The 24,202-nt window shown below is 43.8% G+C and overlaps 1 protein-coding gene across 1 annotated transcript in view; it reads left to right on the top strand.

Annotated features, from left to right (window-relative positions):
- The window catches only part of tnr (tenascin R (restrictin, janusin)), a 325,579-nt gene that overhangs the window by 46,185 nt on the left and 255,192 nt on the right, over positions 1–24,202 (top strand). The gene's annotated exons all lie outside the window — the stretch shown is intronic.

Here is a 24,202-nt window from a genome sequence, read left to right as displayed (position 1 = left end):
TTCAAATATCACTTATTTTTTCTTTTTATTTGGATAATCCTCCCTACTATAGAGTGTGCTGACCATATAAGGAGTTCCTCCCTGTCCCCAGTGAACCCCTGGGGTCAAAAAACCCTAGTTTCAGTTTGGGCTTTGGGTGGCAAAGCCTTCATCCAGTCATAAACGATACAGAGACACCTCCCCGACAATATCGCCAGGACACTTTGTTTCTTTTTGGACATCAATTCTTATATGAGACGAATCTAGTCTGAGGAAGAGCCAGTCAATATTTTGTTCAAATAAAGGCACTTCACGAGTATCGGAGCCCACAGTGTACAAGTATCTTATTTTCTTTATCCACGAATCTAAGATGACCCATGTTATTCTCCATAGAGAAATGTCTTCCTTGAACCAGGGAATGAGCGAGTGACGTCAGGACTTCGGCACTCTATTGGCCTTTGAACAGGCCTGTCTGTCACAGTATATTCTGGATAAAAAAATCCAAATCTTTTGGAGGCATTAACGGCAGTCAGGCAAGGCAGAGCAGCCAACCTGTAAAACTGTCACCGCGACCTTCACTTACCCCCAGTATTGATGGGCCCCCATCATACAGAGAATATGAATTAGCACCTACCTCCAGGGATTTATCCTAACGGGGGCACAGGCATATCATTCCTGGCTATATGTCAAAAGAAAAGGGAATAACCCATTATAACCTGAGACCAGATTCTACCCTAATGTCTTCTAAATCGTGACAGTTTTCTGAAAACCCCATGTTTCTGTCAGTGGTTCTCAAACTTTCATGTCAAGGAACCCCCAAAAAATATATGTAATTGGGCCGCCGGACCCACCCCATCTGAAAATGGGTTGTTTCAGGTACCTCCCTAGAAGCAAATATTGAAGTTAAAAAAAACGTTTGCTGTGAAAGCATATATATTCAAAAAAGTTTTCACGATTTTTGAAATTTTTTCAACAGCTAAAGTTAAACAAAATAATGATTAAAAGATGAGGTGCCACAGATGCGTCCTCGGGTCTAAATGTGATAAATTAGGTTGTGACTTATGGCACGGCCCTGCAGCAAGCCCATGGATAAGATGAATTTCAAAAACATGTTTACCTCTCGCTCCTCCTCCCACACCTCCACAAAGATGTTGTGTTTGCTCGGCAGGCATAGTGATTCCAACGCCCACCACGCGACAACAACAATGCACGAAGCCAAGTGCCGACATCTCCATCTCATCTCCATCCGTCTGCTTCGTCATTTGCCATAGGTTACTGCGCTACGCCCTCATCTCCATCCGTCTGCTTCGTCATTTGCCATAGGTTACTGCGCTACGCCCACAGCTTTATGTCCTACTACACTCTACCACTCAGACAGACAACAACCAAAGCCAGTCTCACTTATCAAAGAAATGGAACAATCATTGTCTTGCTATTCGTTTAAGACAGGGGTCGGCAACCCAAGATAGTTGAAAGAGCCATTTTCGACCAAAAATGTATTCAAAATCTATCTGGAGCCGCAAAATAAATGTACGCATTATAATGCGGCTTGCCAAGCCTTATTATCTCCCGGGTTGCAACGAAACTAGTGTTGAAGATGCGATCCACTTTTTAAAAACACAGCTGGGTGGTCAGCTGCAAATTTAGCATGCTTTCCCTGGAAACACAACGTTACTTTTTTTGTTGTTTGATAGCTTCTCACTGCAGATTAAACATACAGGCAGTCAATCTGCATTGGCTGTGAAAAGCCTCTGTCCACGAACTGTTAAATCCTCTGTTTTCGTCGGCTATCTTTCTTTTTCTCCCTGTAGAAGCCATAGTAGCGTAGCAGGCAGCAGCCTCTCACACCCACCGGTTTGTTTATAATAGACACCTGGTTGGTACGGTGCCGAGTGTGTCGCATGCTATGACGCAAATTTGTATTGACGTGTTGAAACTTAATATTTATTCTACACATTTTTACAAAATTGGAAAACTTAAGAATGTTTCTGTCATGTTTGAAAAATCTTTAAAGGGGAAAACCTCCTACAGAAACCATAAATGAAAAATAAAAATGTGAAAAAATAAACATTTTACACACATTTTCATCGGTTTCTTTGTAATGCTACAGGGATCCACTAGGGGTGTGCTCTAGAGCCGCAAGCGGCTCTAGAGCCGCCTGTTGCAGACCCCTGGTTTAAGACAATGGTGTAACTGTGAAACGGATTGCACTTAAAGCACCGTCGCGGTATGAATTAACACAATATTTGCCACACACGCGATGTCTCGGGATTCGTGCTCGCAACCGCCTTTGCCAACACGAGATCTCTTTGGTTTGTTTAATGTAATTTAATCCAGAATGAATGGTATTTTATTTACCGTTTTTAGCAGCCATCGTTAGCCTCCGGTGGCTACCATGGCGTGTAGTCATCGAATATCCCAAATCTCCTCGTGCACGCGCACGCATGCGATCTAAAGCATTTTAGGGCTCAGATTGAGATAAAGGACCATGTTTAGAGCTCGATGAAACATTCATTCGAGGTTGCGCAATGAAAAATAATAGTCCGGGCGGCAGATCATGGCCGTGAGCGAGCCTGGAGCCCAAATGGAGGGCAACCACTTCCGGGTCGACCGGATGAGGGTTCTTCTTCTTCTTTGTTTATGTCGCGCATTTCACTGGCACTAGCCTCACGTTACCGCCTATCGTAACGGCATGGAATCGGTTCATATTTTGTCTATGGAATCTTCATGAAAGGGCATCGGCCACTGCACTCAAATCTGTGAATCTTATGAGGATTTTAATTGAGTTTAACCCATTTTGGGCGGGAACCCCTTTTGGTGTTAGCATTATGTTATGCTTTAGCTATTGAAAAACAGCAGATCTACAAGCTCATAGCGCGCCACTCGGTGGCGCGCTATGATCTTGTAGATCTGCTATTTTTGAAAAATCGAAGAACGACTGACATAGAAACATAGCTTTTTCAGAAAACTGTCAGGATGTAGAAGACATTTATAGAATCTGATCTCAGGTCAGAATGGGTTAATTTTCTATCTCCGGCACCTCCGGCGCTGTAACTCTAATACCAGGTGAGCGGGATGTATTTTTCTCTCTTGAGAAATACATGATATTATTCAAAGCAAAAATGTTCTCCCTCTTGCCATTTCCCCCCCAGTATTAAATCCATTCAAAGTAAAAGACTGTGGGACACGTATAGCTTGATGGATTTCTGTTCTCAGATACAATTCCATAACCCATTTAGACCCGAGACCAGATTCTACAAATAAAATGTCTTCTAAATCCTGAAATCGTTCTGAAAAACTAACCAAAATGATCTGTTAATTGGCCACCGATCCCCATCTGAAAATATGTTGTTTCATCCCAAGATATGAGTTAAAAAACGTTCGCTGCGAAAGAGTATTAAAAAACTTTCACGGGTTTTCACGATTTTTTTTTCAAAGAAATTGCAGATCTACAAGATCGTAGCGCGGCACAGAGTGCCGTGCTTTAACTCTTTGAGAGTTTCAAGGATTTCTATACAGTTTGTAGACTTCTCTATGGAAAAATGGCGTTTTTGAATGATTTATTGAAAATTCTCTGTTGTGAATGTGTGACAACGAAAGACCTTCAGAGAAAGCTTGACTTGTCTGCTTCCAGGAAAAAAATGAACTGAGTTGATAAAATGTTTAGTTCTTGTGTTGGAAGCCATTTAAAAGAGCCTGCATTTACACTGTTTTCTGTTTCTAGGACAACCAAAAAAAGTTATGACCAGTTGAAGTTTTATTTTCTAAAGAACTTTTTTTCTGCTGGGCGTACACACCCATGCCATATCTCATTTTAAAGGGTGAGTTGTCTAGTTAAAAAAAGAAAAAGAAAAAAGTTTCACACATGTACCACTGTAGATATTTTGCCATCTATAAATAGCATGGTCAGTCAGGACCAATCTGACCTATCCAGCTAAAAGTTCCCATAGCTCTGCATTGGAACGTGATAGAAACTCAAATTCTTTTTTGGGTAAATGTAGACATTCTAACGCACATTTTGATATATACCATGTCTACATAGTCTTACCAGTACCTTGTATATTCATGCATGAATCTCAAAAACCTGTTACGAAGAAACACAGTTTTGATAAAAAACACATCCAAGGACATTGTTTTGATATGACTTGGTGCCCATGATATGTATCAAAATATAGACTTGAATGTATACTGCATTATAAAAAAAAAATTGGGTTCTTACCATCTACAATTACAGAGTAAATCACAGTTGAAACTCGCTTAGTCAAACCATAAACCTCTGAATAGTGTAAAAATAGCCCGACAGGTATCTCAAATTGGAAAAGTGCACTTTTATTTCTTCAGAACAACACAACCAGAACATAAACATTATAATTTTAAATAATTACAGAAAATAAATAAATACTAATGCAATACATAGTGTACATACTGTACACTATTTTGACGTTGACATTGTATGTGTAGGCTATACAGGGTACAGTTCTATTTGACGTTGACAGTGTGTGTGTAGGACACTGACCCCCCCTCCCCCCCTGAACCACCGGAGATGAAGCAGCTTAGCCGCACTGTTACACTTACACTATTTTGACGTTGACATTGTATGTGTAGGCTATACAGGGTACAGTTCTATTTGACGTTGACAGTGTGTGTGTAGGACACCCACCCCCCCTCCCCCCTGAACCACCGGAGATGAAGCAGCTTAGCCGCACTGTTACACTATTTTGACGTTGACATTGTATGTGTAGGCTATACAGGGTACAGTTCTATTTGACGTTGACAGTGTGTGTGTAGGGTATACAGGGTAAAGTTACAGTTCTATTGACGTTGAGGGTGTAGACTTTCAAAATAAGACAGAAAAAAAGAAAAAAAAAAGAGAACAGTTATTCAAAGTAGGTGCTTGATATTCTTGTCCTTGTGGTAAACGAAGAAGCATGGGAACAAACACAAGGGCACCTCACAATCAGGGCAGTAATACAGGGTCATATGCCGGAGTGGTCTACCATTGGGACCGTTACTGAGCAGGTGGAGCCTGCAGGTTCTCTTGTCAATTCTCACTGGCACATGGCCACGCAAATGCACCTCAAGTCTCCTATTCTCGTCACCTTCTCTTGCCCTATATGGACGATCACCCCCCACTGCCCCCGCCGCCGCCTCCTCCTCCTCCTCCTCCTCCTCCTCCGGCCTCCCTGGTCTCAGTGATGTCCACCTCTCCACCACCAACATGATATAGTCCAGGAGAGTTTTTGTCCTGCCCTGTTTGAGTTTGTGCAACACGAACGCATTGTACATCACCATCTGAAACATGTAAAAGACAAACTTCACAGGCCACTTGTAGGACTTACGGGCAAACGGGTAGTAGGAGATATGTTGGTCTAGTTTGTCCACACCATTCATGTACTTGTTGTACTCGTTGACACAATGTGGCTTAATTTTTTTATCCCTGACTGGCTCGCCTGGCGTCACTCTGGCTTTCTTACGCCTCTCAGTGACTGTGACCATCGTGTGTGGGTGGATGGTGCTGCACATTTTGACAACCTTCTTGTCCCGCCAAGCCAACAGCATCACCCCGTCGTTGTTGTGGCGCATCAGAGTCTCGCCCAGCTTCATGTCGCCTGGTTTGCTAAGCCGCTTCATCTCCGGTGGTTCCCCCCTGTTCTTCCTCATCGTCCCACATACATGGGTTCCCAAAGACAGTAGCATAATACACCTGTTCACTGAGTTGTACAGATTGTCCATGTACAAATGGTAGCCTTTGTTGGACAACGGTCCAAGAAGCTCCATCACGGTCGTGTCCAGCCCACAGCCTACTCCGGTATATGGCTTCATGTTCCAGAGGTAGCCCGTCGCTGAATCGGCTAGGCAGTAGGATTTAATCCCCCATTTTACCGGCTTCAACGGATTATAGCACTTCCAAGCCAGTCTTCCCTTCCATAGCATAACACCTTCGTCGATGGATATGTTCTTCTCTGGGGTGTACATGGACTGAAACCGGGCCAGAAGATAGTTCACAAGATATCTGACTTTGTACATGCGGTCCGCTGTGTCTGGAGTCTCCTGGTCACTGAAGTGAAGGAACCGCTTGAGCAGCAGAAACCGGGTCAGGCTCATGGTGCGCCTGAACTGCTGTGTCTCATTAGCCTTACGCCGGGACCAGTATGACACAAGGGTTGGCTTCCTCACAAGGCCCGTCAGGAAAAAGAGCCCGAAGAAATTCTTCAACTCTATCACTGTGGAAATATCCATGATATTGATATTGTTCAATAATGAAGGTACTATCCCAGAGTTGACTCAAGTTAACAGGAAGGTGTGAAATGTGACACCTCCGCCTCCCAAGGGAAGAGAGAGGAAGTCAGTGCCAAAACCACTAGTAAGTTCCACCAGCAAACTGCTTCTAAACAGCCAGACCTCATGGCTACAGTAAACCTCACAGCAGGGTGCTCCGGCCATGTGCTAGCACATGGCAGGTAATACGTCCTGGTTTTAAACCAATAGTAAGGTTGGCTATAAACCAACCACAGGAAGGAGCACCAGCAGCCAATTGAATGTTAGCTGATGTGAACCTGCCCACAGGGCAGGTCTAAGGGGGTTTAAATGGCCTTGCGCCAGTTTCAATAAGTCAGATTCCAAGCCAACTAAGAAGAATCCACACCTCATGTAACCACATGGACATGATGAAAAACAACTCACATTAGACCAATGGTAATTATTGATACATAATGCAAACTATTAATAATCAATGAATAATGTGTTATCCATGTGTTGTAACCTGCCTGTAATTGACGAATGCTATGTATATCTCTGTTTCATCTGTAACAGGTTTTTTACCTAACTAAACCTAACTAAACGAAACTAAACGAACCTAACTAACCAACTAGTTAAAACTAACTAAACGTCTAACCTAAACAGGGTTAAAACTAACCCTTAAACCAACCCTAGATAAATAGTTCATGTGTTTAAATGTATGTTTGTTAAACGACAATAAAAGTATAAAAGACACCTGAGTTATATTATTTAGACAGTTTGAGTAAAGACATACTCTATGTGCAGTTGTGGCCTTTCAGTAGGCGTAGCTATGGACCATGATGCTATCATCTTAGCAAGTTAAATCGTGGATAGCTATAATCTGAACAGTAAAAAACCATTCCGTGCGATTACTATCGTAATCGCGGTAATCTTTACTAAAACAAAAACTCCAAATAAGTAAAAAACCATAGCGTGCGATTACTATCGTAATCGCGGTAAACTTTACTAAAACAAACGCTCCAAATGAGCAAGGTTAGTGTGCAATTATCAACTTAATCGCTGTAACTTACTAACAATTTTAAACCAGTAGCCTTGTAACTTAAATAGTTCAAAGCACGGTTGATAGACGCCACAGCTCAGACGCAAAGTCTCAAGCATAGATGGTAAATCGCCTGATGTAACCACAGGCCTTGTACTAAATGTACAAACAAAAGTAACTCCAGCGTAAAACAGTACACCAGCTAAAAATCCAGTTTAGCACAGAGCTCTGAAGAAGCCAGCAGACTTTAGGATAAAAAGCGTTACTGTAAAGCTAAACGGTTGCTAACCTAAACACAGGCGACAATGTGATCCAAGTTCTGGGTTTTAATGGCTACTCCAGAGTCAATGTCTATTCCAGCCTCTGATTCCAAGCAAGCTGAAATGTCATTTGATTCAGGAGTGATTATTGTAACTAAGAGCTGGGCCATTATTGTTCCCAGTTTCCTCCTGGCTTTCAACCAGGGGAAAATGGCCGCCAGAGCAAAGCTAATTTGCTAAAACCATTAGCCTATTGTCTGGTGCCTTCTACTCTGAAACACTTCTAAAACCTAGCCATGAGCGGGGGAAGGGCAGAGTAAATAGGCAACAACAGGACAAAATGGCAACTTGCCTCTACTCTCTAGAAGACTCTCCATCCTAGCCTTAAGTGCGGGGGAGGGTAGAGTTTGGTAAACAACAGGGCTCAATATAGAGGCCACTCTCACTCCTGCTATCAGCAAGGGGTGGGGGGAAGTCGTAAAGACAAGCCCAAATGCTAATTGTGACCCCACAGGAGGCACATGCAATAGGCTTGTAAATAAATGGAGCTAGGACAGCACAAACCACCAGGCTAAAACTAATTGAGTGATAAGGGAGGCAGGTTTTATTAGCAATGAATGTGAAACCACTTTTAACTATAAATACCTAGCTTAAATTAGACCAGAACCGTAACAGAAGGAAAAATACTGTAAACGCTAAACTGGCTAAAATCCCCTGTGTCAAAGCTATAAAACTATAAAACCGTGAGAGCGCTTACTAAAATCCCAAAGATTCATAAGTTTGATAGGTGAAGTAAAGATGACTTTATTCAACGAGTTAAAAGTTAGAAGCAAAGAGGCGCAATCAATATTCAATAATTTAGCGGCTGAGTGTGAAATAAGTCTGTCACAAAAATCTCCCAACACCGCAAAAGCGGACACATTTGGTAGGCTCAAAATAGCTTACGGGAAGTTAGCGGATAGCTATAGCGACTATTCCGAGGAATTGAAAGAAGCTAATTTATCACAAAATGCTTTGCAAGTAAATAGTGAGCTCCATGACTGCACGACTAAATACTATAACATGAGGAAATTGTTACTGGATTCAGTGTGGTTACAAGTGGAACCACAATGGTCAAACTTGTCTGACACAATAAACAAATTGATTAGTTCTGAGACAAGGGAACCAATGGCATCAAATGCATTAGATAAAGCTCTCGATGTTTTGAATTTAATATTACAGGACACCAAATCCTTAATAAGTCCGAAAAGGTCTATTCAAATGCTCTCTGACTATAAAAAGCTTGTCCGAGGAAGAGACAGGCTTAACCTGCAAGCCGCTCAGGCTGACCACGATCTAGGGCCAAAAATAGGGTCACTAACACAAAAGATCCAGGTCACAGCAGCGGAGGAGGAGGTCAGCGGGGTCAAGGAAGACGACACCGGAGACGTCACCTCCGGACCAGCGGGGGAGGAAACGGACGGGGGGCGACAGACGCCTGACCGCCCTCTAACCCCAACAGATGACGTCACCTCGATGGGGGAAGAAACGGCAGGGGGGCGGCAGGAACCGGTCCGCCCTCCAACCCCAACAGCAGACGTCACCTCGCGAGCCCCAGGGGGGCTCGCCACTACGTCAGCGGAGGACAACCAAGCTCCCCCCAAAGCGACACCAGAACAGCAGGGAACCTGCTGTGTCCTACCAGAAGACTACGCCAGGTCAGCAGCACCGGAGGAGCATGAAGCCTGCGGTGGCCACACAGTGGACACCAGCCGGGCGCCCTCAACAGCCGTGCAAGCGACGGGCCCAGTGTCCGACGTGGGAAATGAGGCGCCGACGGCCACTACGTCAGTGCGCATCGACCAGGCGCGTCCCAACACGGTGCCACGAGGCCCAGCGGAGCCGGCACCTGACGCCAAGTCAGCAGAACCAGCACCGGAGGCCAGGGTGAGTCCAAAGGAAGAAACCACCCAGCGAGCTGCCGGGGCCAGCACAGCGCACGCTACAGAAACTGCCAGGCAGCAACCAAACACGGCGCAAGGCCTCGCAGAGATGGCGTCCGTCGCGGGAGACAACAGGATGTCGACCGCCATGAAACAGTGGTGCACGCCACAGCAAGCCCCACCCACAGCCACACCGCATGGAAGCTGGGGAAAGCTGTACAAGGCGCTCTCCATCCCAAGCCCAGCCATCGGTAAGGTCACAATAAAACCTGCCGATGGCACCGATGGCAGAGGGAAAGTTAAAATGAAAAAATGCAGTCAATGCCAATTACGTCATGAATGAATGACGGATGCACACACACACACACACACACACACACACACACACACACATGCTTCCCCCCCCACACAGGGAGGGAGACCTCCAGGCTGTCACCAAGGCAGAGAAGGACAGTGACAACTTCATGTGTGTTTTTAACAAAAAGTGTATTGTGTGATTATTATTGTGTGATACAAGTTAACATTACAGAATACATAAACATTCCCCGGTTAACGAGTACAAACCAGAAAGTATAAAGTAACTCATAACTAGGGTAAAATGGTAAATTAATGTGTGGTATAAAATAATGTTAATTCTTCCTTTCCAGCAAGGGAAAAGCCTGGGTGGAAGGTGTGAATTGTGACTTACTTAGTTGCCACACACAAACTGACAGCCCATGTCAATGACACCTCCTATTAAGGGGCAATGAATGACAGGGGCAAATAGTGTGTAGTATCAATGTTTGAAATGTGATGACTTTGTGTTTGCAGGCCAGTAAAAGTGCCAACCTAGTTGCCACGCACACGAACAACAGCCCATGTCAATGACAGGGGCAAATGTATCAATGTTTGAAATGTGATGACTTTGTTAAGTTTGCAGGCCAGTGAAGTGCCATGCTAAATTACACATTAGTTACTAAACACACAAAATCCAAGGGCTTTTACGAAAAAGACAGTAAAGTAAACCAGAACCCTTGTGAAATCTATCTCCAATCTGCTCAGGACCAAGCAGGTTTATGAGGGGTAATAAATGGCAGGAACCAACCTGCTTCTAAAATGTATGTTAAGTAGTGATCCACGAAGATATCACAAGTCAAGGTATTTGTTTGAACAAAGTGGAATCAAATTATAACAGAATTACAAGTAAGGAAACAAACAGGAACCTTAGAATGAGTAACTATAAAACAAAGAACAATATTATAATTCCTTAACCAGTCAGTTCAAAGGCATGTTAAGCTAATCATAGTATAACTACTCCAAAGTCAATGTCTATTCCAGCCTCTGATTCCAAGCAAGCTGAAATGTCATTTGATTCAGGGGTGATTTCCCATTTTCCTCCTGGCTTTCAACCAGGTGAAAATGGCTTTGTGTTTATCAAACCCCCCCCCCCCCTCGGCAGATAATCAATGTGTCGAAAACCAAACCCTTTATAAACGAAATGAGTGTTTGAAGAACCCCTTCAATAAGTTTATGAATAGGTTCTTGCGGGGGGTGTGGAAATATCCATGATATTGATATTGTTCAATAATGAAGGTACTATCCCAGAGTTGACTCAAGTTAACAGGAAGGTGTGAAATGTGACACCTCCGCCTCCCAAGGGAAGAGAGAGGAAGTCAGTGCCAAAACCACTAGTAAGTTCCACCAGCAAACTGCTTCTAAACAGCCAGACCTCATGGCTACAGTAAACCTCACAGCAGGGTGCTCCGGCCATGTGCTAGCACATGGCAGGTAATACTTCCTGGTTTTAAACCAATAGTAAGGTTGGCTATAAACCAACCACAGGAAGGAGCACCAGCAGCCAATTGAATGTTAGCTGATGTGAACCTGCCCACAGGGCAGGTCTAAGGGGGTTTAAATGGCCTTGCGCCAGTTTCAATAAGTCAGATTCCAAGCCAACTAAGAAGAATCCACACCTCATGTAACCACATGGACATGATGAAAAACAACTCACATTAGACCAATGGTAATTATTGATACATAATGCAAACTATTAATAATCAATGAATAATGTGTTATCCATGTGTTGTAACCTGCCTGTAATTGACGAATGCTATGTATATCTCTGTTTCATCTGTAACAGGTTTTTTACCTAACTAAACCTAACTAAACGAAACTAAACGAACCTAACTAACCAACTAGTTAAAACTAACTAAACGTCTAACCTAAACAGGGTTAAAACTAACCCTTAAACCAACCCTAGATAAATAGTTCATGTGTTTAAATGTATGTTTGTTAAACGACAATAAAAGTATAAAAGACACCTGAGTTATATTATTTAGACAGTTTGAGTAAAGACATACTCTATGTGCAGTTGTGGCCTTTCAGTAGGCGTAGCTATGGACCATGATGCTATCATCTTAGCAAGTTAAATCGTGGATAGCTATAATCTGAACAATCACAGAGACATCCTTCCATTTCTTCACTGTGGAGTGTGGGAGTGGGTCCTGGATCTAGATAGATAGATATATAAGTTAGATTTATTTGCAGAAATTACAACAAAGTCATCAATTTGGGAAAACATCAATGTGGAATATACACAATACACACCATTGCGATGGACTGCGCTGCATATCTGTTGGTCTCATCGCAAATATACTGGAGCAGCTCATCGGTCAGCAACAGCTCAAAGAAGTCCACTGGATCACTCTCTGCACTGAGGTCACAGTGAACACCCGGCTCTCCAGTAAACGGGATGTCCTGTGGCTCCCACCCACCAGCAGACCACCCTGGCGAAGCCGTTGAGTTGGCATCACCTAAATTACAGGAATACACAATTATTAGCATAAAAAACATTGTTTTTATTCATGTAGAATACATCTGGTGGAGCTGTAACATGTGATGAGACTATAAAATGATATACATGATTTTGTTCTGTGCATTGTATTTATACCTGCTTCCATGGGCACAGGGGCAGCATCTGCAGCTGTCGAGATGATGGGCTGTTCATCATCTGTAAAACAACAACCATTTCAATCAATTAGAGGCATGGTGTAGCGTTCTCCATAGTGCCAAATGCAGACAGACTTTAGCCACATCCACAAGTTATTTAGCTCTCTAGTTACTCACCTCCATCCACATCACTGTTCACCTCATCATCGTGCCACTCCTCATCACCCGGTTCTAAATATGTACAAATAAATAATCATTTAGCTGGAGTGCACGCTACAATTACATTCCTTCATACAAAAATGTAGCCAATCACATACGAATTGTGGCCAACACATCCATCTATTCAGTGTTGATCCATTTCAGCCAACACATTGTAGCCAACACACATCAAAGCAAAGCAAAGTGTCCATCGTTGTATCCCCCCCCCCCCACTGCTACAGCGGTGGAGTCCTAAGCGAACCAATGGGGCTTTCAAATAGATCTGTATTGAGCTTGCATGATGATCAAATGAACGTATTGTACCGTGGTTTATATGCTATATATTATGAGAAATGTTCCATTACTTTTTTCCCCATCTATTCAGTATTGTTTTATCGTTTATTATGATCCCTGTTTTTTTGTATTACTTTTCCGCGCCGCTGGGGGAAGGGTGGTGTAATGCAGGCCGCAAAGCTAAGCTAATTCATTATACTACTAAATCTATATAATATTGCGCTTGCATGATAATCAAAATAGTGTATTGTACCGTGGCTTATAGGCAAAATCATATAAGATGATCGCTAGAAATAAATGATTTGGATTATGTAGCATGCACGATAAAACTATCATATAAAAAATGTATTTTGACGATGACGAAGGTTTGACGAAGGTGCCGCCATCATGCGGCATGCCGCATGATGGCGGCCTCCTCCTGAAAACCTTAGTCATCGTCAAAATACATTTTTGATTTTGCCTATAAGCCACGGTACAATACACTATTTTGATTATCATGCAAGCGCAATATTATATAGATTTAGTAGTATAATGAATTAGCTTAGCTTTGCGGCCTGCATTACACCACCCTTCCCCCAGCGGCGCGGAAAAGTAATACAAAAAAACAGGGATCATAATAAACGATAAAACAATACTGAATAGATGGGGAAAAAAGTAATGGAACATTTCTCATAATATATAGCATATAAACCACGGTACAATACGTTCATTTGATCATCATGCAAGCTCAATACAGATCTATTTGAAAGCCCCATTGGTTCGCTTAGGACTCCACCGCTGTAGCAGTGGGGGGGGGGGATACAACGATGGACACTTTGCTTTGCTTTGATGTGTGTTGGCTACAATGTGTTGGCATTTTTCGTAACAATGTTTCAGACAATAAGATTCTTACCATCGAGCTCATCGGGGGACGGTTCGGCTCCATCGCTGTCTCGAAACGGCTCAAAGTCCTCTTCGGAGGAAGATTGGGGGGGGGGGGGGCGACAAACCCCTTGGAAAACCTCGTAACCCGTGTAGATCGGCGGAGCACGGTGTCGTCGCTCGAGCCAGGCCGGGGAGAGGGACCGCTAACACTGGGCGCAGGCTTGGGGCTAGTAGATGCAAGAAGGCCGCGATCCTGCAACCCGCTGCCACCGGGCTGGGGACCGGGCGAAGCCGCTTGCCTGCTCTTCTTCTTGACGGGGGACAAGAGCTTCACATCGGGGACGACAGTAGGCTCGACATCGGGGACAAGGGGCTTAGCATCAGGCCCGGGGGGGACAAGAGGCACCACCGCATCTCCTGGCTTCTCTCCGTCGCTACCAGACAACTCCTCGTCGGTCTGAGGTGGAAGAGGATCCGGATTACGGGGCCGGCCCTTCTTCCCGACGAAGACCATGCGGAGATGTTCCTCCATGGTTGTTTGGCGCACACCACCAGTGGAGGTAGAGGGAAGGGGAGATGGACGCTTGGAGCGTTTTTTTGGCGCCATGTCGAACTACACTCAGTCACTGACTACTGACCGACTACACTCGTAATCTACTATATAAACTAACAAGACGTACAGACAAACCAACACTCAACCAACAGACAGACACACACTAAACAGGTAAAAATAAACACACTAAACTAACGATCTAAAGCTATACTATACACAGATAAGACGGTAAGACGCGGACACTTTTTTTTGGTTTTTTTTTGTTTTTTTTTTGACAGACAAAGACAGACACAGACAACAGACTACTAACTAAAGAATCTAAACTAAATATAAACCTAAATTACTACAACTAACTACTAATATTACTACTACTACTACTACTATTACTACTACTACTACTACTGCTACAAAACTCGCTCAATCAATACAATACTACTCACTCACTTTCGACACGCACCATAGACTACTCCAAAACTGTCTTCCCCACGCAGATCCCGGGGGGGTGGCCAGGTTTTATAGCAAAGGATGCAGGTGTGTCACGTGACACGGGTTTTATGGGTAATGTAGTTGGAATATAAGCTCAGGAGTTTAAACAGCGCTCCGGAGGATGTTAATATGCTTAGATTAATAAGAAAAGCTGAAGACGCCAATTGGCGTCATTGATCATTTACGGAATTCTGATGAAGACGCCAATTGGCGTCTTTCATCTTCTAAGGGTTAAAAACAGCTAAAGTTTCAAATAACGGTTAAAAGTGGTTTAAAAAGCTATGAGGCGACACAGATGCGTTCCTCGGGTTTAAATGTGATAATAACCACGAGGCACCCGAGGGCCTCTACAACAGGAGGCAGAGTGGCAGCTCATCTCTGTGTGAATACACTGTGTTTCTGCATTCATTGCCTATGGGGCTCGGCCCTCTCTCTCTCTCTCTCTGTGTGAATACACTGTGTTTCTGCATTCATTGCCTATGGGGCTCGGCCCTCTCTCTCTCTCGCTCGCTCGCTCGGTCTTTGTGTTCGTTGGGCTCTCCCATTCACTGTGTGTCTAAAATGTTCCCACTATAAATAGATCGCACATCAGTGTCCATCAGGGTTTCTCTATAACACACACACACACACACACACACACACACACACACACATGCTCATAATGGACCCCGCCGTGCTGTCCGAGCTCTCTGCAGCGCCCATCGCTAGCGGACCCCGGCGTGCTGTCCGAGCTCTCTGCAGCGCCCATCGCTAGCTCTCTGTCAAGGTGGCTGCATTACTGTATGCCATTTAGACCCGAGGTCGCATCCGTGTCGCGTCATTAGCTTTTAAACCACTTGAACCATTATTTTAAACTTTAATGTTTTTTTTTGTGGCTTTCGCCTTTATTTTATTATTTTTTTTATAGAGGGATAGACAGTAGGCTGGCAGGAGATGGGGAGAGAGAGATGGGGGGGGGGGGGGGGGGGGGGGACATGCAGTAAAGACCGTCGGGATCGGGAGTCGAACCCGTGGCACACTGCCAGACTGGATTACCAGCCAAGGTGCCTGGACCGCTGAGCCATGGCCCAGGCCAATTATTTTAAACTTTAGCATGTTGAATATATATTCTGTCACAGTGAACAACATATTTTCGGATGGAGGTCCGATGCCAAATACGTGTCATTTTTGGGGGTCCCTGACATGAAATGGTTTGAGAACCACAATTTACAATTTAGGCATTTAGCAGACGCTCTTAATCCAGAGCGATTTACATTTAGCAAGAACAAAACAGCATGGCAATACAACACATACATAAAAAGTAGTTATCATAAATCATACGCAAGCTAAAGGTGGCCTTACACTAGCCGATTTTTTTCAATCTGAAATCTGATAGCACCACACACTACAGGATAATCGGAGCGGGGCAGAGCAAATATCAAACATTCTTGATGTTGATCGGGCCGATCCCGATCGCGCTTTGAGCGGTCGGGCACCCCCCGAGCGTCAAAAATGCCCGATTATCGGCTAGTGTAAGGCCACCTTAAGTATGCATCATATCCCCGTGTGCAATGATATAACCGCAGTTATTCATGTCCAAGTTTTATTTTCTCCGCCATACTTTCTCCGCTCCGCTGTGGATTGAATGTCAAACTGTGGCTTGTAGGCCTAATTAGCTCTACCAAGCTTCCAAAGATGCTTTCTTATTATTTTATGCACTTGCATCTCAGCAGACTTTCACTTAATCCATTGAGACCTGGAACGCATCCATGTCACGTTAGCGTTTAACCACATTAACCATCAACCCATTTTGGGCGGGAACCCCTTTTGGTGTTTTAAACATTATGTTATAATTTAGCTATTGAAAAATAGCAGATCTACAAGCTCATAGCGCGCCACCGAGTGGCGCGCTATGAACTTGTAGATCTGCTATTTTTGAAAAATCGTTAAAATGTGCCTCAAATCTTTCCGAAAATTGTCATGATTTAGAAAACTTTTTTTTTTTTAAATTTCGACGTCAGGCCAGAATGGGTTAAAAAATAATCCACAGATACAAACTGTGAGGAGAAAACATCACTTGAGGAGGATATGAGGAGGCAAACTGATTTACCTGCTGCCCACCAGTCACAAGTCTGAATCACCCGCTAGTCACTGCATAGATAATGGAGCTCTCTCCATGCTCGTTGTGCCAACAGCACACTAAACAAACACAATATGCAGTAATAACTCATTGTATATTCATGTGCACAATAATAATAACTGATTTATGTTTTTTTTACGTGCAAATACACTACATCTGGTTTCATAATGCAGCACATACTGTACCGTACTCTATACAGAACAGAGAGTTATATGAAGTAAACCATATAGCCTTTAGAATTATATATATTCCAAAAGTGCAAGCGTTTCTTTTATAATACTTTTTTTGTCCCATTTTTTTGTCGTTATGCCAATTGATGTTGCAACAGAGTAACACTGAGACTATGAAATAATTCTGTAGGGATGTATACAGTAAGTTACTGTCATTTCATGTGAGCCTTCTCTCTCCAATAAAGTCCACATTAGTGCCATGGATGACTTAAAACCCTATTTTGGGCGGGAACCCCTTTTGGTGTTAGCATTATGTTATGCTTTAGCTATTGAGTGGCGCGCTACGAGCTTGTAGGTCTGCTATTTTCGAAAAATCGAAGAACGACTGACATAGAAACATAGCTTTTTCAGAAAACTGTCATTTTCAAATAGACATTTTTAGAATCTGATCTCAGGTCAAAATGGGTTAAGTTTCTGTGCGTTAAATATACCTCACTTGAAATTCAATGTATCTGAAAACTATAAAGCTTTGAAAATGGTAACGTCTCAGGATTGGTGCTCTGGCATATACCCAACGGTCGATTGGCATTATGGACAACCAAATCTCTATTCAATCAAACTTTCAATCAAACTTTATTTACAGCCGAAGCCAATAAAAGACCTACACACAATTACAATGAAAAGAAACAGGAGTTCATGAAAAACTCAAACTAAACACACATACAGTACCAGTGTTTCCACATGTGTGATCGGTATCTTACTGTGCTATACCTCAGATTGGTCAACACATTAATGACTTCATTATGAGACCCATCAAGTCTACATTTAAAATTGAACATATCAAGGATAGCCTGGAAGGTGGTTAGACCAGAGTCACAAAATAACTGACTAGCACTGCCAGCATCATTGTAAGCCACCTTAAGCCATTTTGTTAGCATTATGTTATGCTTTAGCTATTGAATAATATCAGATCTACAAGCTCATAGCGCGCCACCGAGTGGCGCGCTACGAGCTTGTAGGTCTGCTATTTTTGAAAAATCGAAGAACGACTGACATAGAAACATAGCTTTTTCAGAAAACTGTCAGGATGTAGAAGACATTTTTAGAATCTGATCTCAGGTCAAAATGGGTTAAGCTTGCGCAAACTCACTTTTACAGCGGGGGTGCAGTACGCTCTAAATAGATTTAGCTTGACCTCAACTGAGCAATAGTGGAATTTCCTGGGTAACATGTTGGCTTGCGCATACAACATTCTGCGCTGTATGCACATGTCAGCTTCATCTTCCATCTTCTCATCAATGATGTGCCCCAAATATTTACAACTGCTGCATAGTGCATACAGAGATGGTATGACCTGACAAGTAGAATACTGGTCCTCCTTGGCCCTGCAAATCAATACCACACACTTTTTGGCATTGTCAAACTTAACCCCATATTCTGAGCATATTCAGTAGCGTTCAGTAGCTGTTGGAACCCTGCACTACTCGGGGAAACAATGGCCAAATCATCGGCATACATAAAATGGTTGATACAATATATTTATATTATATTATGCCTATACAGTAGCGTTTCAGAGTCGATCAGTACGTGGGCCGGTTCTCGAGATACATGAACTGCATGTGAACTCTCTGGCTCGGCAGCACTCACACATACGCAGAGATTTCACCTTTTTATAGTAGGATGTGAGGAAAATGGCCTTCTATTCCAGACATACAGATTTCCAATACTTTTACTACTTCTACAAACCATGTACAACCCAGATTCGGCACAAACAAGGGACTAAATTATTTTCGCTCCTATGCCACCAAAATGTGGAACGCCCTACCAACAGTCATTAAGACATGCAAATCCCTTGACTCCTTCAAAACCGCTCTCAAAGGGCACCTACGGACGGCTGCAATTCGAAACTGGCCCCCGTAAAATCTGAATCCCCCCCACCCCCGCCCCCCCCCCCCCCCCTTTTTCCCTCACTGTATATGTTTATTTTCCCTTTTTACCTCCATTATGATGAATTCCTGTTCTGTTCTTTGTCTATATAGAAGTGTCTATTTGTACGTCTCTAAATGTTTTGATGATTTGAACTTGGTGAACCCTATTGTAAACAAGTGTAATGCTTAATTGGGTCGTCCACTCACAGTTAACAGCCTTTGTATTGAGTTTGTGCTTGAAATGTACTGTAATTCTGCAAACTGTTAATAAATATTTCAATCAATCAATCAATCAATCAATCAAACTCCACTACACTTCAAAGGAAAATATTGTACTTTTTATTTATTTGAAAACTTTAGTTACTTTGATTATTATTACAAAACACTTCAGCCCTATGCGTCGTGATGCGACACATTGTGAGATTATAGATCGGCTATTTTCAGAAGATTTTTATACATTTGAAAACATTTGAAATGGGACATTCTGCACAATGAGTACTTTCTACTTTTGGTACTTTAAGTACATTTTGATGCCAATACTTTTGTACATTTTGAATTCCGGACTTGTCTTTGTAACGGAGTAGTTCTACATTGCAGTATTGGTACTTTTACTTAAGTAAAACATTTGAGTACTTTTTCCACCACAAAAAGAACCATCAACCGGTTTGCTTTGTATTTGTGTCTTGTGTCTTCTAATGGAAGTGTGTTGTATTGTGTACTCTATAGCAATGCATTTAACCTTGCAGCTTTCACAAGACGAGCGGACACAATGTTCAAGAATTCTATTTGTATCGTATCCCATACGCCATTGTTTTTTTGTTTGTTTTTTTGCATACCTGAGATGTCCTATTTATCCTTACTGGTACAAGGTACATTATGGTACCCTATTTATCCTTACTGGTACATTATGGTACCATCATTATTACTGGTACAAGGTACATTATGGTACCATCATTATTTGGACAAGCTGTTTTGTTTGTGTTTTGGTCTCCATGCCATGTTGCACACGGAAAAGACTATCTTGGCATAGTGGGAGCAGTGTCACACATCATACTCGTAGGCTCACATACAAGAGTGTGTGTGTGTGTGTGCGTGCGTGCGTGCGTGCGTGCGGCTGAAGGGGGGGCAGGCTTTTTAGACCGTTGATAGCTGCCATCAAAGCTACACAGGAGTGCACTTGTGTGAAGTAGTGTGGCCTGCGCATGCAGCAGCTGTTGATTGCTTTCCGTGCCAGATTCCTGTGGCAATGAGGAGTGAATGAGCCGGCGCTCCCTGAGATATGGATGCTGCTGGGGGGATGGGGGGCATGCCACTGGGGGCATGCCACTGGGGGCATGCCACTGCATGCCCATGTTTATTCCAGGGTTTGGCTACTGTGTGAACCTCACTCCTCTCTACTCTCATCTCCTCTCCTCTTCCTCCGCTGCCTACATTTATTTCACGTTTTCCCTTTCTATTTTCCTCTCATCTTACCTTGTTCACTCTTCCCTCTAATATATCCCCCCCTCTCTCTCTCTCTCTCTCTCCTTGCTTTTACCCCCACCAACCCTCTCTCTCTCTCTCTCTCCTCTCCTCCCCTCTCTCTCTCTCCTCTCTCTCTCTCTCTCCTCTCCCCTCTCTCTCTCTCTCTCTCTCTCTCTCTCTCTCTCTCTCTCTCTCTCTCTCTCCCCCTCTCTCTCTCTCTCTCTCTCTCTCTCTCTCTCTCTCTCTCTCTCTCTCTCTCTCCTCTCTCCTCTCTCTCTCTCTCTCCCTCTCCTCTCTCTCTCTCTCTCTCTCTCTCTCTCTCTCTCTCTTTCTCTCTCTCTCTCTCTCTCTCTCTCTCTCTCTCTCTCTCTCTTCTGAACAGTGTGCTGTCCCCAGGAAGCAAGACGTGATGAATTGATTCCTGTGAAAGAATAATCACCTAGCTCTCTCTCTCTCCCTCTCTCTCTCCCTCTCTCTCTCTCTCTCTCTCTCTCCCCCTCTCTCTATTATTCCATCCCTCCCCACCCTCTCTCTCTCTCTCTCTCTCTCTCTCTCTCTCTCTCTCTCTCTCTCTCTCTCTCTCCCCCTCTCTCTATTATTCCATCCCTCCCCACCCTCTCTCTCTCTCTCTCTCTCTCTCTCTCTCTCTCTCTCTCTCTCTCTCTCTCTGTCTCTTCCTCTCCCATGCTGTGATGGCAGATGCAAGCGGATGTGTCCCAGCAGTGCCAGTAGTGCCATAGCCAGCACCCCCCCCCCCCCCCCCCCCCGCACACACACACACACACCCTTCATAATGGTACTCACCATTCATAATCACCATCTGTAAATTCCTGTATTTACTTATTTGTATCAGAGTGCTTTGGGAGGCAAACAGCTCTTTTCATCTGCTGTGAATGAGTGAGTGTGAGTGTGAGTGTGTGTGTGTGTGTGTGTGTGTGTGTGTGTGTGTGTGTGTGTGTGTGTGTGTGTGTGTGTGTGTGTGTGTGTGTGTGTGTGTGTGTGTGTTAACACAGAGGATTCGACTGCTCGGGTGCTTTATTCGCAGACAAACACACAAGCGCCAATAAGGCACCGTGTCCGAGTCACTGCAACCCTCCCCCCACCACACCCTGCCTGCTCAGTTAATCCCACTTTGGATTCCTTTCTGCCTTAATTCCACTTAGACGAGCGTGCCTCAGTACATTTCCATTTGCCTATGTGACAGCGTGCCTCTGTGCCAGCGTTGCCTCTGTGACAGTGTGCCTCTGTGCCAGCATGCCTCTGTGACAGCGTGCCTCTGTGCCAGCGTTGCCTCTGTGACAGTGTGCCTCTGTGACAGCGTGCCTCTGTGACAGCGTGCCTCTGTGACAGCGTGCCTCTGTGACAGTGTGCCTCTGTGACAGCGTTGCCTCTGTGACAGCGTGCCTCTGTGACAGCGTGCCTCTGTGACAGCGTGCCTCTGTGACAGCGTGCCTCTGTGACAGCGTTGCCTCTGTGACAGCGTGCCTCTGTGACAGCGTGCCTCTGTGACAGCGTGCCTCTGTGACAGCGTGCCTCTGTGACAGTGTGCCTCTGTGACAGCGCTCTGTGCCTCTGTGACAGCGTGCCTCTGTGACAGCGTGCCTCTGTGACAGCGTGCCTCTGTGACAGCGTGCCTCTGTGACAGCGCTCTGTGCCTCTGTGACAGCGTGCCTCTGTGACAGCGTGCCTCTGTGACAGCGCTCTGTGCCTCTGTGACAGCGTGCCTCTGTGACAGCGTGCCTCTGTGACAGTGACACAGAAAAGTCCTGAGTGTCAATTTGACCTGTGGGAGCGAGCATACTAATGGAACCAAAAGGTCCCGTTTCCAATTTGCACCACTCTTCAGAGTCAAATGAACACGGAGGAGTTTACTGTGTAAGAAGAGACGACTTGTCACTCATCTGTCGGACTCCGCCAGGTTGTGGTGGGAAAAGTACTCACGTTCTTTACTTAAAGGGGAATACCACTCATTTTCGACATTAAACTATGTCATTAATATACCTTAGAGTTGTGTGGAAATAATAAAAAGTACCCCCCTGCTGTGTAGCCTAGAACTGGACGTCTTGAACTTGGGGTCATGTGATCAGTGACATCACGAAGATGTACTTTGCAAGTCAAAGAGTACAACTTTTTGATGTCTTTTATCACATGACCCCAAGTTCAAGACCGGGCGGGTACTTTTTATTATTCCCTCTAAGGTACATATATTAATGACATAGTTTAATGTTGAAAATGAGTGGTATTCCCTTTTAAGTAAAAGTATCGATACTGCAATGTAGAACTACTCTTTTACAAGTAAAAGTCTGGTAATCAGAATTCACTTGAGTTAAAGCAGGGGTTCTCAACGTTTTTGGCTGGGGACCCCCGGAAATGCTTTGGCCATGTCTCGTGACCCCCGCCACCGCCCCCCTCCCCACCACCAATACAAACTGACTGCAAAAATAACCTGAATAATAGAGAAAATATACTCTTAATTTCCATTTTCCAGCCATTCAGTTGCAAAAAAATAAATATATATATTATTCTTTTTTTAAATGTATTTGGGGACCCCCCAAAATAATTTGGCGACCCCCCGCGGGGTCGCGACCCACGGGTTGAGAACCCCTGAGTTAAAGTGCTCATTATGCAGAATGTCCCATTTCAGTTCAAAATGTATAAAAACTTTAGAAAATTGCAGATCTACAAGCTCACAATGCGTGGTATCGTGGCACATTGTGAGCTTGTAGATCTGCTGCTTTCAAATGGCCGGAATTTATATAGTGCTGAAGTGTTTTGTAATAATAATCAAAGTAATTAGTAAATACAGTTTTAAAATAAATGTAGTGAAGTAAAAGTACAATATTTGCCTCTGAAATGTAGTGGAGTAGAAGTAAAAGTACCTCAAAATTGTACTTAAGCTCAGTACTCAAGTAAATGTACTTACATACTTTACACCACTCGCTCCAGTTCACATGCCTGGGTTAGATTTTTTTTTTAAAATTATTATAATAATTTATTTTTATCAGCTCGTCCACTGTGGTGACCAAGATACGTAGATATAAAAATATAATGTAATGTAATATAATGTGTGTGTGTGTGTGTGTGTGTGTGTGTGTGTGTGTGTGTGTGTGTGTGTGTGTGTGTGTGTGTGTGTGTGTGTGTGTGTGTGTGTGTGTGTGTGTGTGTGTGTGTGTGTGTGTGTGTGTGTGTGTGGGCGCGTGCATGTTTTCTCTAGAAAGTTTAAATATTTAATTGAGGCTGAAATCTGACCTTGTAAAGAGACTGAGGTGGAACAATACATTGTCACCATCGTCACAGAATTCTAATGAATTTTGCTCTTTCTCTCTCTCTCTCTCCCTCTCTCTCTCCCTCTCTCTCTCTCTCTCTCTCTCTCTCACCTTTTCTTTATCTTGCTCGCTTTATCCCTCTCTCCATCTCTCTCTTCCTCACCCTGTTCAAAAATGGAGCCCCAATTCAAAAACATTGTTGTGGCAGAAACTGTTTGTTTGTGATTGTGTGACTGACTGACTGACTGACTGACTGACTGACTGACTGACTGACTGACTGACCTGACTGACCTGACTGACCTACTGACCGACTGACCGACTGACCGACAGACAGACAGACAGACAGACAGACAGAGAGAGAGAGACACCAAGCACCAAAGGGCCATGGGCCATGGCCTACGTTTCATGAAGCACTTGTGTCTAATGATGCTAATCATCATTCTAATCAGGTCCCACTGGTTGCTAATCAGAGATGTATACAATGCATGTGTG

The sequence above is a fragment of the Electrona antarctica genome (assembly GCF_951216825.1).
Source record: "Electrona antarctica genome assembly, chromosome: 19".
Classification (NCBI taxonomy): domain Eukaryota; kingdom Metazoa; phylum Chordata; class Actinopteri; order Myctophiformes; family Myctophidae; genus Electrona; species Electrona antarctica.
The sequence above is the reverse complement of the archived record's forward strand: the minus strand, read 5'-3'. Positions and strand labels throughout refer to the sequence as shown.